Source organism: Microtus pennsylvanicus, chromosome 2 (genome assembly GCF_037038515.1).
Source record: "Microtus pennsylvanicus isolate mMicPen1 chromosome 2, mMicPen1.hap1, whole genome shotgun sequence".
Classification (NCBI taxonomy): domain Eukaryota; kingdom Metazoa; phylum Chordata; class Mammalia; order Rodentia; family Cricetidae; genus Microtus; species Microtus pennsylvanicus.
Genome location: NC_134580.1, coordinates 9,454,703 through 9,469,412, shown reverse-complemented (window position 1 = coordinate 9,469,412; position 14,710 = coordinate 9,454,703). Strand labels below are relative to the sequence as shown.

The 14,710-nt window shown below is 47.8% G+C and overlaps 1 protein-coding gene and 1 long non-coding RNA gene across 3 annotated transcripts in view; one reads left to right on the top strand and one right to left on the bottom strand.

Moving 5' to 3' along the window:
• LOC142843116 (uncharacterized) overlaps positions 1-5,384 on the top strand; it is a 62,815-nt gene extending 57,431 nt beyond the window's left edge. The window contains exon 3 of the long non-coding RNA XR_012909560.1: positions 5,281-5,384. This is a non-coding gene — a long non-coding RNA (uncharacterized LOC142843116). The remainder of the gene's footprint in view (positions 1-5,280) is intronic.
• Cacng2 (calcium voltage-gated channel auxiliary subunit gamma 2) overlaps positions 1-14,710 on the bottom strand; it is a 127,002-nt gene that overhangs the window by 34,915 nt on the left and 77,377 nt on the right. The gene's annotated exons all lie outside the window — the stretch shown is intronic.

Here is a 14,710-nt window from a genome sequence, read left to right as displayed (position 1 = left end):
GGAGGGCAGTGATCATTGGTGCTTAGTCTTCAGGTTGCACAGTGGCACCTCTCTGGGCCTTCACCTCCTGAGCTTTGAGACAGGCACACCTGTGGAAACTGCACAAAACCCGGCATTGCAAGGGCTCCACCAGAGCTTCTCAGCTCGCAGAAACTCCACAGTGGCAGGATGGACACATGGAGCCCTTCTCCTCAACAAGCTTATGGTGGGCAGGGGAAGGCCAGAGATCACATTGTTAGGTGCCTAGAGTATTCTCCAGGTTGTCACAGGACCTGTGGACACTGACAACATATGAACAGGCCTATTCAGATGATGCTGTCATTTCCAGAGTCCTGAGAGCAGGACGTTAGTAGGTAGATGCTGCTCTGTATCACCAGCCGTAGTTCTATCATGGGAGGCTGTGTGTTTGGCAGCTGTGACCTCGCAGTAGAGCCAGAGTCTTGGTCACCTCCCTGTCTGTCCTCTTTCTTTTTTTCATTTTAACAACCTTTCTCCTTTAAAGCATGAAGCTTTATCTCAGAACACTTCAGTGACAGGTGATTTGGTCTACTAAGGAATCCAGCTCGACAGCGAAACACTTCAGACCACGGAGTTAACAGCAGGTTACATCACCTCTTATGACAAATGTTCTACCAACTTCTTGACATGCCCCTTGTCCTTTAGAACTATTACTCTTGGGTAGGCAGTCCATCTTTTAATTCAACATTTCAGATGGTTCTCAGAAAGAATTGTTTTTGAGACAGTGTGTTACTACATAGCCCAGACTAGCCTTAAACTCATAATCTACCTGCCTCAGGCTCATGAGTACTGTGATTCCAGGTGCCACCATTTTGGCTGAGTTCTCTCTCTCTCTCTCTCTCTCTCTCTCTCTCTCTCTCTCTCTCTCTCTCTGTGTGTGTGTGTGTGTGTGTGTGTGTTGTATCCTAACTGAGAGGGAATAGCAGAGGTTGGATTATTTAGGACCTAATGAGTTATTATCTATGAATTTTGGCCCAATTGGGAATCTCTGAGTTAACATGACCTGAACAGTGACCGGGGGTGATGTGCTGTTGGCTTGAATTGGGAATGGATTTGGGAAGCAAAATTTAGAATAATGACTTTAGATTTCTCCATGGATAGAGAAAATGCAAGATGCCTCCCTCTGCTTAGTCTACCCGAAGCTGCTGACCACAGACTCCCTTCAGTTCATCTTCATGGCTCAGCGTATTTATCAGAGAGCTGGGCCATGGCCAGACACTGCGTACACTACTGGTGTTTATGGGGAAAACAGCTTATACAACGAGGCCCCAAAGTTTGGGATGCCCATCTGACACAGGCCATTCTAAAGGCAAGTGAACCATTCCATCCCATAGGAAAGCTCCTTAAACCCAGGAATAAGACAAAACAAAGACTTCAGGAAGTCCCTGAAACTGATCAGATTCATTGGACTGCTTTCCCCAAGTGTTATATAAGCAGCAAGGACTGCTGAGAGACACTCTCAGATAAACTGAGCTGTCTGGAAACAGCAGAGACCAGCCCAGCTGCCTAAAAGAGGCTCAGACCCTCTCCCACCTGGTGAGCTGCCTGGAGGCTGTGCACTGTGCTCATTTCCAGAGGGATGCAGCTGTCTTTAGGTCATTTATGCTCCTGTAAGTAACCCCTCACCTATACTCTGGCAACCCCAACAAAACTCATTGGCTCTCCAAGCTGGATTCTGCTGTTGGTTTCCTATCTGGTGGAAGCAGACATATTTTCTTCCCAGGAATAATGTCAACCAATGCTCCCAAGCCAAGGACCCGCTCACAACCTCCAGACTTCACGTGGCTTCCTGCACAGTGCTATGTTTAGCCAGGCCCAGAGCTTTCCGTCCCTTTGTCCCTAATGCTTTCTTTCCCAAACAAGGGAAACTCTCTCCTCTTTTCCATCTAAAACAGTTGTTTTCCTTCTGGAGAGCAGAATTGGGAGTCACAGGTGGCATGCACAGGGCAGGGCTGCAACCAGGTGAGGAGCCCAGGGTACAGACTTTAAGAAGCAAAACGAACACCCATTTTTCCCTCCATTGGCTCCTCTTAGCCTGGCCATGGGCCAAGGAGATGTTAGGTCAGTATGTGGGTAGGTGTTAGGGTCTCTGGAGTGGCCTCCCTAGGAGGTGAGTTACCTATTCCTAGAGGTATTTAAGCAGAAGTTGGCTGCCTGCCTCTTAGAGAAGTGGAAGGGAAGGTTTCACAGTGGCTGGAAATCTGTATTTTTCTCCATCCATGAGCCTGATTCTGAGAAGCCCTCAATGAGCCTTACAGCCTGGGGTTGCATTCTTCCTTTTATCTCTGCCTTTACCTTCAAGATTACTGATCTAGTGATTAATCCCTAGGTCGCCTTGGGACACTTTGGGTTGCTGCCTTGTCTTGTTATTTCAGAGTTCATGCGCTGCTTGCCTAATGCAACTGCATCAAGGACGGGGATTGGACTCCATACTCTGTCCCTCCTCCATGGGTTGGGAGTTTTAAATGCTTTTAATCCTTCACCAGCCCCCACCCCAGGTCTGGCCAGTACTTCATATAGAACCTGATTTGAGGGTCATATCAGTCCTTCAGATTTTGAATGTGCCTACTCTTCAAGTGATGAGGCTGGCAAATTTTCTCTGTTGATAGACTCAGGACCCACACTATGGGAAACACCAGGGCTGGTAGACTCAGGACCCCCCCCCCCCCCCCGCTGTGGGAAACACTAGGGCTGGTAGACTCAGGACCCACGCTATGGGTAACACCAGGGCTGATAAATTCAGGACCCACGCTATGGGAAACACCAGGGCTGATAGACTCAGGACCCACACTATGGGTAACACCAGGGCATAGAGCCATGGGCAAGGCGCTTACCCTGAGAGGCTTTCCTTCATTATTGTAAAGCAGGATATTAATATGATTTGCTTTATGGTTTCTTGTGTGGGTTAAAGATGGGAATATACATGCAAATTGATCTCTGAGCTGATGCAAATAATAGTTTCTATGCCAACATGGTGGACCCTGCTGAATCTAGAAAAAAAATGACAGGAGTGTAAGTCACAGGGTTTCTAGCCAATTAAAAAAATCCAGACTGATCATCTTGGTGGAAGACTGTCTTCCTCCAGAGAGCTCATGATGTCTTCAATGTTAATGCTCCCCTTTGCTCCCATAGCTGTTTATACCATGAAAAGATGGGTCTTTTATGAGTCTCTCTGGTAGGAACTAGCCCCTCCCCCCCAGGACCTGGCTATCCGTGGGGGAAGAGAAAGAGAATAGAAGCAGGGGGCAAGGCTTTCTCTCTCATTGTTGATTCACAAATTGGTTAAATGCACATGGGCCATCCTCTCCAAACCAGGCTTCAGGCTAGGGATGGAGCTAAGATAAGAAAGAGAGATTCTCAGCTCTGCAGGCTTCACTATCTGTGGGGCAATGAGAAAGTGGAGGACTTAAAGAGTTTTGGTCCCAGAAGCAGCCCTTGTACAGACAGGAACAGGACTGACCTTGCAGAAGAAAGGGGTTTCTGAGACACAAAATACATTGCTGAGGAAGTATGCTGCTGATCCAAAGAGCCCAGGGAAGTTGAGCTGCTTGTTGTATTGGTCATTGCGTGTGTGTGTGGGGGGGGGCATGTGTGCGTGCGCGATAGATGCAGGTCCTCAGGGAGGCACCACCTGGGCCTCTGCCATCTTTTCTGAGGAAGGATGGTCTCTAGGAAGGGGTGTCCCGCCACTGCCTTTGGCCTGCACTTTGCTGGTGGTAAAGACTGTTTACATTTCTGTCACTAAAAACAATGTGGTGTTGTGACACTCTGGAATCTGAAGATAAATGTTTAATAAAAGAATTTAATTTGATACTATGTTGGAACTTAATTAGATCCACAATGCACAGAGGGCTTGACAAGCCCTTCAATTAGGAGTGACTTAAGGGTCTTGTGTGTGGGGATCTGCATTGCTGTCAAGGGGTTATGGGGGATGGGATGTGCCTCTCAGCTGGAGGTCTGCCCTCTGCCGTTTCTAGATCAAGGGCACTGCTGTTTGGTCATCCCGCCCATAGGGAGGGAGGGTCCTGGCCCATTCTGTACTTGGAAATCTGCAGCTCTAGCTTTGGGCTGCGGTATGTGATCGCAGAACAGCGCACATGAACTTGACCCACTTGAGACTCAAGACCGTGACCCTAGGTCAGGTAAAGATTCCTCGGAGTCCAACTTTGAACAGAAGAACCATTTTTAAGTTTGCTTGGCCCTGAGTCCAGGGACGCTGAAGGTCAAAGCTCTGGAAACAGGTCAACAAATATATCCGTGACTCTGGCTAGGACTGATACTCCTCAGTTATGCACTGATATTACTCCAACTGATGAATATGGATTAGCAAAATGCTTACTGTTATCCACACATTCTCAAGATTCCCTTCTCTCTGCTCCAGCCAAGATTGCACCTCTTTGGGGATCCTTTGGACTTCTCCATTAGCCAAAAGAGGCAGGATGGAATTTCAGCACCACGGTCAGTACCCATCGCCTCTGATAGCAGTTGTATGGACATTTGCCTAGGATGTAACTGGGAAATCTGTCAACTTCTACTCTAATTTGTAAAATTGACAGCAGACTGAGTGCCAAGAGACCACACATCTGGGAGAATGAACTTAGGGGTGAGAACCCCTGGATTCAGGCATCTCCAGCAGCTCTCTACAAATCAGCATTGTTTTCTGCACCCATGCCAACAAGCTGTGAAAACTAAAGTACATATATAATATTGGAGGTCCCAGGGTGACATCATTAATGCTGTGGGTCCAGACTGAAGCAATCCAAGATCAAGTACTAGTAGGATATTTTTAATGGTCAAAGAATACAGCATTTAAAACAGTCATAGCTGGGGGAATCAGGCTATCTGGGGCCAGAACTGAACCCTGCGGTTTGCTAGCTATGGCCGTGTACAAGAAATGTCATCTTTCAGTGCCTTGCTTTTCTTATCATGGGAATGAGATGTTTGGCTTAATCTGCTTGGCGATGCTTCCTGAATTTAGGGCTTACAGGCACACATCACCATGTCTGGCATGTGGTACGGATCTTAAATATGCTTCACACTCCATGTGTCAAAGGCTTGGTTATAGCCTAAAGTGATTGGACCTTTAGGAGATGGGGTATAGTAGGAGGAAGCGAGGTCATCGAGGGTGTCCCTTAAAGGAGATATTGAAGTGAAAACCTGCCTGAAATCTGTATCCCTGCCTAGAAGACATTGGGCCACGACTCTTCCTTTTTCTCTCTTTGCTTCTTGGTCATCATGACGTGAACCACTTCTACTCCACAGAATGCTATAAATGATGTTCTGCCTCACCCTGGACCAAGGAATAATGTATCCAAGCAACCATGGAGTGAAGCCTTTAAAGCAACGAACCAATCCTCTTCTCCTTTTTAACAGTCTATTTTTGTCCCAGCTGTGGAAATCAGATGAATGTAAGTACCTCCTTACTTACATTGTTGGGAGGCCACATGAGTCAGAACTTTGCAGGTGGAAGCAACTGAGAAAAGTGGTTGTGTGTAGTAGGAGCTCAAGAGTTAGCGATTACTACATTGTTGTTATATAAAGTGCCCGGCACACAGTAAGCGGTTAATAAATGGTAGCAGTTATAACCACACTGGGATGGGATTCCACTGTTTGCAGGAAGAACTCTCACTCTCATAGGACCCTCACTAGGACTCACCTGATATTTCACATACTGCCAAGAGTCTCCTGAGCCCCATAACCTTTTGGAGGGTAGAGGCCTGACTCACAGTGACCCTTCCTTCCTCATCCCTGCCAAGAGGTCAGCGACTGGCTGATGACTAGAGTAACCGTATTCTCTATGACAAGAGTACACACAGGCAAAGAGTGTCTTCCTGGTCCTCTTCAACCCTCGTTTTTCCCAAACAAACCACCCTTGCCACCTGCTGGGCTGCACTACCGCACAGTAGGTATCTCATAGTTTAAATCAGTGAACAAACAAGGGAACAGACCAAAGTAGTTTTTTTTTTTTTTAATCTCAAGGCTGGGTGAGGAAGCCTTTTCCCTGTGGCTTGCCAGATGCAGGCATCTCACCAGTTAGATGCCCTCCCTTCTCCCCCAACATTGAGGTTTCCAGAGAGCACTTTGCAGATGCCAACCTTGGGGAGGCCAACAGGGGATGCAAAGGGATCCCACATTTAGGTGATGATGAGGTTAAACGTGTCCTTACAGTGGACTTTCCTGGGGCATAACTGTGCTAACTGCATTGTAAATTCTAACATGGGAATGAGAAGCACAGTGCCTCCAAAGACTCATTCCATCGTAGACTCTTTGTGTATGAACGTGTGCTGTACGATTGGATGGAGGTGTGTGCATGAGTGTGTGTGTGTGTGTGTGTGTGTGTGTGTGTGTATGCACATGCATTTTCCATCTCATGGGCTCTATTCCTTGGATTATCCATTGATAAACACTACACTGAGTGACTCTTGGGATTTACGTCTGTGCCTTCACCCAGAGCAGAGGGAACTGCAATGATGGGTACAGAGGTTTGTGACACCTGTTTTTTTGTGTTTGTTTTGCCTTAGGTATCAGTGATAGACATTTCTACATGTGTCTCTGCTTCCAGTCTCTGCCTGCCTCTGCCATCGATTGGCCCATCCGACTGGCATCTTCTCCTGCCCTCTCCACTGGGTTCCCAGGACCCGGTGCTGCCTGGTTTCTTTCTGTTCATTCTCAAACTCCTGTGCAAACTCCTCATTCTCCTGCCCATGGCATTCTCCGTCAATCACCATGCACTCCCCAGAGAATTCCTCTACAGGCTCTAACTATCACCCATGTATGGAGGACCGTGATATCATAATGTCCAGCTTTGTCTGGCCTCTCCCTGATCTCATGTTGCTCTGATTGTCTCCTGTAGCTTCCTACAGATGCATCTCCTTCTTCTGTGGGTCTGCTTCCCGTTTTCTCTGAACAAATCCCGCCTCTGTCTGATCTGTTTCCCAGTCTGCAGACCTGGGAGTTGCCCTTGGTTTCCACCTTGTTGGCCCTGCTCTCTCTGCTCCCCAGGTCTTCAGCACATCCTGCACTTATCACACCATGGTCCAGACCATGGTTAAGTTTCTTTGCCTTGCTGCAGTATCCTCCTGCTTCAGCCAACTTTTCTCTTGCCCACAGCGATCATGAATTACAAAAGGGGACCTCTGAGCTACTGCCACCCAAATGACACCTGGGTTCATGAATTACAAAAGGGGATCTCTGAGCTACTGCCCTCCCCCAGATTCCACTAGGATTCCTTCATGTCAGTTTGGCAAAGCCCCCAGTGCCCATCACAGTCTGAACACCACTTTGCTCTTCAGAGTTAGAGTGTAACTATTATACGACGGGCCCTTGCTTTGTTCTTCCGAAGCCACAAGCTGCTCTGAGCCCCAGAGTTCACCCCTTTTTCTTCTATCTCTGGACTTTCCCTTGCGCTTCTCATGTGACCTTCCTCCCACGCCTTTCTGCTCACCCTCCAGATGTCCCCACTGGTGCCTTCATGTTCATCTGTTACACGCTTTCCTCCAGGGAGACTTCCTCAAAGATCACGCTCCCATCATCCCAAAGGCTGGTTAGCCCCACTCTTTCCCACAACATCCCCATTTTCCCTCTGGATGAAACTTCTTTGGTTGCACTGCAACGTCCTGTCCCCCTGTTGCCTTGTCCAGCCCTCCACTGAGCTCACACCCCTGGAGAGCTGCTGTCAGTTATTAGGCAGAGGCAGCCAGGCCACTTCCCTTTCAATCATTGTTAGCCCATTCAAAGAGCTAAAGCAGGGCTGGGGAAGCAGCAAGTGGTGGCAACTGCTGGATTTTGTGTAGCTAGTGGGTGGAAGAGGTCACCCCATTGGCTGAATACAGCTGGGGCTTTGCAGTGACCCATTTGTCTATGGCCAGCTGCGAGCTGGCGCTGGCTGCCCCCAGCCACAGCCTGAGCTGGAAGAAGCGATCTGGAGGCTGAGCCACCTTCTTCTCCATCATCCCTTGTCCTTGTCCCACCTCTTGATTAGTGCTAAATGGTCAAGGGTATGACACCGGCTTGTTGACTCAGTTTATTTCCCGTCTTCCTCTGGGTCTAGGGGAATGCCTGCCTTTGGATTGGGGGCCACATGAGTTCTGTTTGCAAGGCAGCCCCATCTCCTGACCAGGTGCTTTGTAGCTATCTGGGGTATTAGCAACTTGGAGGAATGCACTCACAAGCTAGGTCCACTGTGGCCTGTAAAACTATATCTGTTTGCCCAGGAAGAAAAGTGTATGCATGAGGTTTACAGAGGTTCCTAGACTCATGTAGAGAAGACCTGTGAGCTAATTTATGAATTGCTGTCTGGTATAGATGCCTTGGGTATCTAACAACACTGTGCCTCCAGGGATGTGTTTATTTCAGTCTGCAATGGCTGACATACTTGATCCCCAACCCCCATGCAATCTGCTCCATCCACGCTGGCTCTTCCCTTAAAATACCAAATAGACTTCAGCCACGGGGTATTGACACTTGCCTTATACCCACACACTTGCACCAACTCCCCTGCCTTGTACCCACACACAGTTGTCTCCATCTCTTCATTCAGATCTCTGATCAAATAATGTATGGTTGACTGATGAGATGGTTCAGTAGCTAACATTACCTGCTGCAAAGACCCACATGTTGGAAAGAGAGAACAGACTCCTACAATTTGTCCTCTGATCTGCATGTGCACACTCATCTCATGTAGGAGCTCACACTCAGAACACACAGACAAACAATTGTAAAAACAATCCTGGCCATCAGTAGGATTATATCCGCTCTTGGTATTTTTATTTAAATTAGTTGATCAAATGAAGACTCACACTGAAAATATCCCCTGTCTTCCTATGCTCCCTCATTTGGGCTTATCATTATTACCGTCTCCCACTTCCTTCTCTTCCTATTTCTATTGTTGAGACAAAGTATCACTCTATTGCCCAGGCTGGTCCAGAATTCACTACGTAGCACAGGCTGACCTTGAACTCATGTCAATCTTCCTGCCTCAGCCTCCGGAGTGCTGGGATTAAGGACTCATTTTCTACTAGACACTCATTTTTTGTTGATGTATTTGCTGTTATCCACACCCGCCCCTTAGGATGGAGACACTCAAGGGAGGGACTGTCACAGTCTCCATGTCCATGCAGTGCTGGGCTCATAGCAGACTCAGGAAATACTGGTGGAGCACCGAAGTTAATTCTGGACATTCTTTCTGTCTTAGCCTTTTTGTGTTCCAAAGAAAAAAATGCCATGATCATTAGTTAAAACAAGGAGTCCCTCTCTTCATCAGGATTCCTCAAGCTTAGCTAATGTTTGCATCTGTTTCCATCAGTTACTGGATGAAGGTTCTCTGATGACAATTGGGGTAGTCACTCATCTCAAGGGATGGCTAGTTCAGGCTACGTATTTACTATTGCTAGGTGTCTTAGCTGGGGCCATCCTTATAGATTCATGGGAGTTTCCTTTGCTTCTACCTGACCCAGAAAAACCTCCTTTCTAGTAATTTCTTTTAGTACCACTCCCCCATCTCCCCTAGTGCAATCCCTCATGTTCCCATGCCTACATGACCCCAGTCTACCCAAGAGATCTCCTTGATTTCTCCTTCTTGGGGAGATCCATGTATTCTCCCCTTGGGCCCTCCTTCTTATCTACCCTCTCTGGGTCTGTGGACTGTAGAATGCCGGTGGGGGGATCAACGACATCACACACACACACACACAGAGAGAGAGAGAGAGAGAGAGAGAGAGAGAGAGAGAGAGAGAGAGAGAGAGAGAGAACTAACCTGGCTGATAAAAACTCACAGAATCTGAACCAACAACCAGGAAGCCTGCATGGGACAGATCTAAGCCCTCTCTATATATGTGATAGTTGTGTAGCTTGGTTTATTTGTGGGCCTTTTAACAATTTGGCTGCCCCTAATGCATTGGCTGGCTCCTGGGAACATATTTCTCATAACAGGTTGCCTTCCCCACCCTAAATACAAGGGAGGTGCTTAGTCTTACTGCAAGCTGACAGGCCATGCTTTGCTGATACCCATGGGAGGCCTGCCCCTTTCTGAACAGAAACAGAGGAGGAGTGGATGAGGGGATGTTGGAAGGAGGTGGGAGAAGGGAATGGGGGGAAAGGATGGAGGGGATTAGAAAAAAAAGTCAAGCAAAGAAGCAAAGATTCCCCTGAGGTACTGCATTGAATTTTATGCTATGGAACTCTTTATAAACATTCCTTTGTTTGTTCTGCCCAACTTCATATACTGTAGGTGGAGCACCCACCCAACTTCAGACACTGTAGGTGGAGCACCCACCCGACTTCATATGCTGTACGTGGAGCATCCACCCAACTTCAGACACTGTAGGTGGAGCACCCACCCAACTTCATATATTATAGGTGGAGCACCCACCCAATTTCATATATTATAGGTGGAGCACCCACCCAACTTCATACGCTGTAGGTGGAGCACCCACCCAACTTCATATGCTGTAGGTAGAGCACCCACCCAACTTCATATGCTGTAGGTGGAGCACCCACCCAACTTCATACGCTGTAGGTGGAGCACCCACCCAACTTCATACGCTGTAGGTGGAGCACCCACCCAACTTCATACGCTGTAGGTGGAGCACCCATCCAACTTCATATGCTGTAGGTGGAGCACCCACCCAACTTCATACGCTGTAGGTGGAGCACCCACCCAACTTCATATATTATAGGTGGAGCACCCACCCAACTTCATACGCTGTAGGTGGAGCACCCACCCAACTTCATATGCTGTAGGTGGAGCACCCACCCAACTTCAGATGCTGTAGGTGGAGAATCCACACTCCATGTTTTTCAAGTTCAGGACTTAGAAAAATAAAAGACATCCATGTTTGGTTTCCCTGGAGTGACAGTGTCCCCGATTGATGTAACCTCTTGTTGCCTTGACTGTCTCAGCAAGCATGAAGAGGTAGGAAAGGGGCTCTTCTATAATGGAGTGGAGATCAGGGGAGATCGACAGACACACTTCAAAGGTATCTGGCCCACAGGAGAGCCGTATCCATGTTGGCTGCTATTGGGTCTGTTCAGTGTGGAGTTTCATGGAAGTCCTCTATGCCTTTTTCAGGCTGCTGGTTTTAGGTAAGACTACTTCCATATCTACCTTTCTCAGCTCAGATTATCTCAGGAAGCCTGCAGCATTACTTTGAGGCTGTCCATGTACTAGATTCTACCATCTCCACTTAATTTGGTGAGAGTCTTGCCAGCAGGGGTCAGAACACATTTTTGCCTTTTGTGCTTTCTTGCTGACATCTGTGATCCCCCAATGAATTCTTATTCATGTCTTCTACCACATTCCCTTTCTGTTATGTGTCAGATACTGTGTGAGGCACCAGGGATGTCAGGTGATGAGGAGAACATAAAGAGGGCATCAGAGGCCACTCCTTTCTTCAACAAGGATACACAGACCAGTGGGATACAGCCATAGAAGAAGAAGTCAGAGACTCCTAGTGATGCGTAACTAGGCTGTAACCAATTCTGGTATTAACAGAATCCTTAATCCATGTGGTACTAGGAACCTCAGGGGTTCCTAAGAACTTGGTAAACAGAGCACATGGGGCCAGGAAGCTTGTCATTTTTCCATCACCTCCCTACCTTTGCAGGGTCCTGGTATATTTGATACACTTTTGTAGTGATATTTTGTTTGTAATCTAACAAATAAAGCTTGCCTGAAGATCAGAGTAAGGAGATAAGCTCCTAGTTAGTCATAGAAGTCAGGCAGTGGTGGCACACACCTTTAATCCCAGCACTTGGGAGACAGAGGCAGACAGATCTCTGTGAGTTCAAGGCCAGCCTGGACTACATGAGATTGAATCAGTCTAAAAGAGAAGCAGAGCTCATGCCTTTGATCCCAGCATTTGGGATCACACTCCTTTAATTCCAGCACTGGTGGAGACAGAAGTGATATGGCTGGGCAGAGAGAGGAATATAAAGCAGGAGGAGCAGGAGCTCACTGCAGTCTGTTTATTTGTAGAGATGGATACAGTCTGAGCATTCAGTCTGAACGGGAGTCTGAGGTCTTTCAGTCTGTGGATTCATAGGAACAGGATCATCCCTTTGGTCTGAGCATTGGTAGCGGTAAGAACCTTGGCTTTGTCCCGTGCCAGCTAGTTCCCACTGAACCTGTTTCTAAGGCTTTTTGAGATTCACTTTCCTCATCCAGAAAGGATGTATCAAAACCTACTTCATGGTTTTGCTTAGAAGCCAAAAGGAAGAAATCACAAAAAACCCCTACTCCCTGTAGCCAGTAAGCGTTCATCAAGACTTTGGTTTCCTTAGCCCACTGGAACTTTGAAAGTCATCCTGGCATGATGGGGTAGCTAGCTATGGGGTGGCACAACATCCAGACTGAATATGAACACCATCACCTCTGCACTTTGATTCTCTGAGTCTGTGTGCTCGTCTGCAAAGTGGGGCGATTGCTCCCGCTTTTGAGGAGTTCGGGGAAGATTCATGGAGATCATTTCTGTCGCGCACCTGCCACGTTTTAGGAGCTGGTAATGGCCGCTATCAATCTCAAGGTCCACCTGGCCATAGTAGCTGATCGATAAGCAGGCAGCGAGTGACTCTCTGACTTTGTGTGGCCACATGTCATTGGAGGCAGAGGCGGAGGCCAGGCAGGGAGGGACAGCAAATGACTTGTGAGCCGTTTGCTGGTGACACGAGTGGCTCTTGAATAGATTCCAGGACTCTGGGTCCTAGATGCTGCCAGCCTCTCCCCCGTGACTTTGCCCCTTGAGTCATGATGAGACCTGCCTCCCCTTCTTCCTCAACAAGGAGCATCTGCCATATGGCCATGTCTTCAGCTGGACCGGAACTGGGTGAAGCCCAGAGGCAGGTGGCCAAGTGTGCCTGTGGGGGCCTTTGGAGACAGCTGCTCCTGTGCCACAGCCTGGCTGCAGAGGCTGCCCCAAGCCGCTGCCAGGACCTCCTGCTGTCTCCTTACCAAAGACTGGTTCCCCCCTTCCCAGAGAGACAGGTGGCTGCTGAAGGTACTGAGGGCCCCCTAACCCTCCCTTTCCTGCTGGCCATGCACAGGCTTGTCCAGTCCCAGTTCCAACATATCAGAGAGAGAAAAAACAGACTCAGGAAAGAGCTCCTTATCCAATGAGAGGCAGGAGAGATCACAGGGGTGTGCAGATGGGTAACATTAGAGAAAGGGGTGGAAATGGAATACAGTGATGCCCAGAACCTTCCTGTTTCTTTTCTAGAACTTATTTTCTTAAAAATTTATTTGCTTTTATTGTACATGTATGAGTGTTTCTCCTGCACATACATATGGGCATCATGTGCATATAGTGCCTGCAAAGGCCAGAAAATGGTTCAGATTTCCTGGAACTAGAGTTACAGATGGTTATGAGCCACCATGTGGGTGCTGGGAATCGAACTTGGGTCTTAACTATTGAGCTCTCTCTCCACTCCCTAAAAGACCTTCTGAAGTCCACAGTCAATGTGTGAGGCCTGGTTGTCTCTTCTATTCAGATGAGGCAAACAAGGACCAGAACAAAGAAGGGATGACCCCAAATTACTAGGTGTGTAGGTGGCAGAGGGGGCCTACACACCACTGTGCTGGGGCCCCAATTTCATCTCCTTCCTCCGACTTAGATTCTCAATCTGGAGTTGTGTGTGTGTGTGTGTGTGTGTGTGTGTGTGTGTGTGTGTGTGTGTGTGTAAAGTGAAGATAAATTCTCATGGCCCTGAAGGCTGACAGATTCTTAAAATTTCTGATGCTGAAAATGTAGAGCCCAGGCTAGGTGCGAATTTCTCATGCTTGTACTTCCAGCTCTTACATGACTGTAACATATAAATGAAATTACCATGGAGATCCAGAGTCCCAACCCTACCAGAGTCCATATGTGAGGCACCGACTGGACTCAGTGGGGGATGCTGCTGGCCCGGAGTGGCTTTGGAATTAGCCCAGCCGATGTGGACTCTCTGCTGGCGCTGTTTCTGGACCTGTGTTTTCATCCAAGACCCTCACTATGGAGGTCACCATAAAGTCATGTGCCCTTCACAGATGATGGCCCATCGTGTCTGTAATCAGGCACATGCTCCGGTAAAAAGGCAGGCGTGTACTTCTTACTCACCCCAGGACACTTCTTTTGTGATTGTGACTTGAAGCCTCAGCTCATGTTATATTTCGAGTCTTGATTTTTCTTTTCTTTAGGAAAAATTATTATTATTATTATTATTTTTTTTTTTTTGGTTTTTCGAGACAGGGTTTCTCTGTGGTTTTGGAGCCTGTCCTGGAACTAGCTCTGTAGACCAGGCTGGTCTCGAATGAAAAATTATTTTTTTAAATTGCATTTAAGTATGCATGTGTGTCTGTCGGTGGGAATGTGCGTGCTAGTGCGGAGTCCATGGAAGCCAGAAGAGGGCATTGGATCCCCTGGAGCAGGTGTCAAAGGTGGTTGTGTGCCACCCAGTGTGGGTGCTGGGTGCAGTACACACCCTTGCCCACTGAGTCTGACTTCTCAGTGACACGGACTTTGAGGGAAGTGTGTGATCTTTCTCAGCGTGTATGTGTACACATGATTGTGTATGTGAGGGTGTGCATGCACATGTCTGCACTTGTGGGGTGGAGGCCGGAGAAAGACATCAGCTGTTGTTTCTCAGGCACCAATCACTACTTTTTGATGTAGGACCTCTCACTGCCTAGAGCTCATCAAGTAGGCTAAGCTGGCTGGCAAGT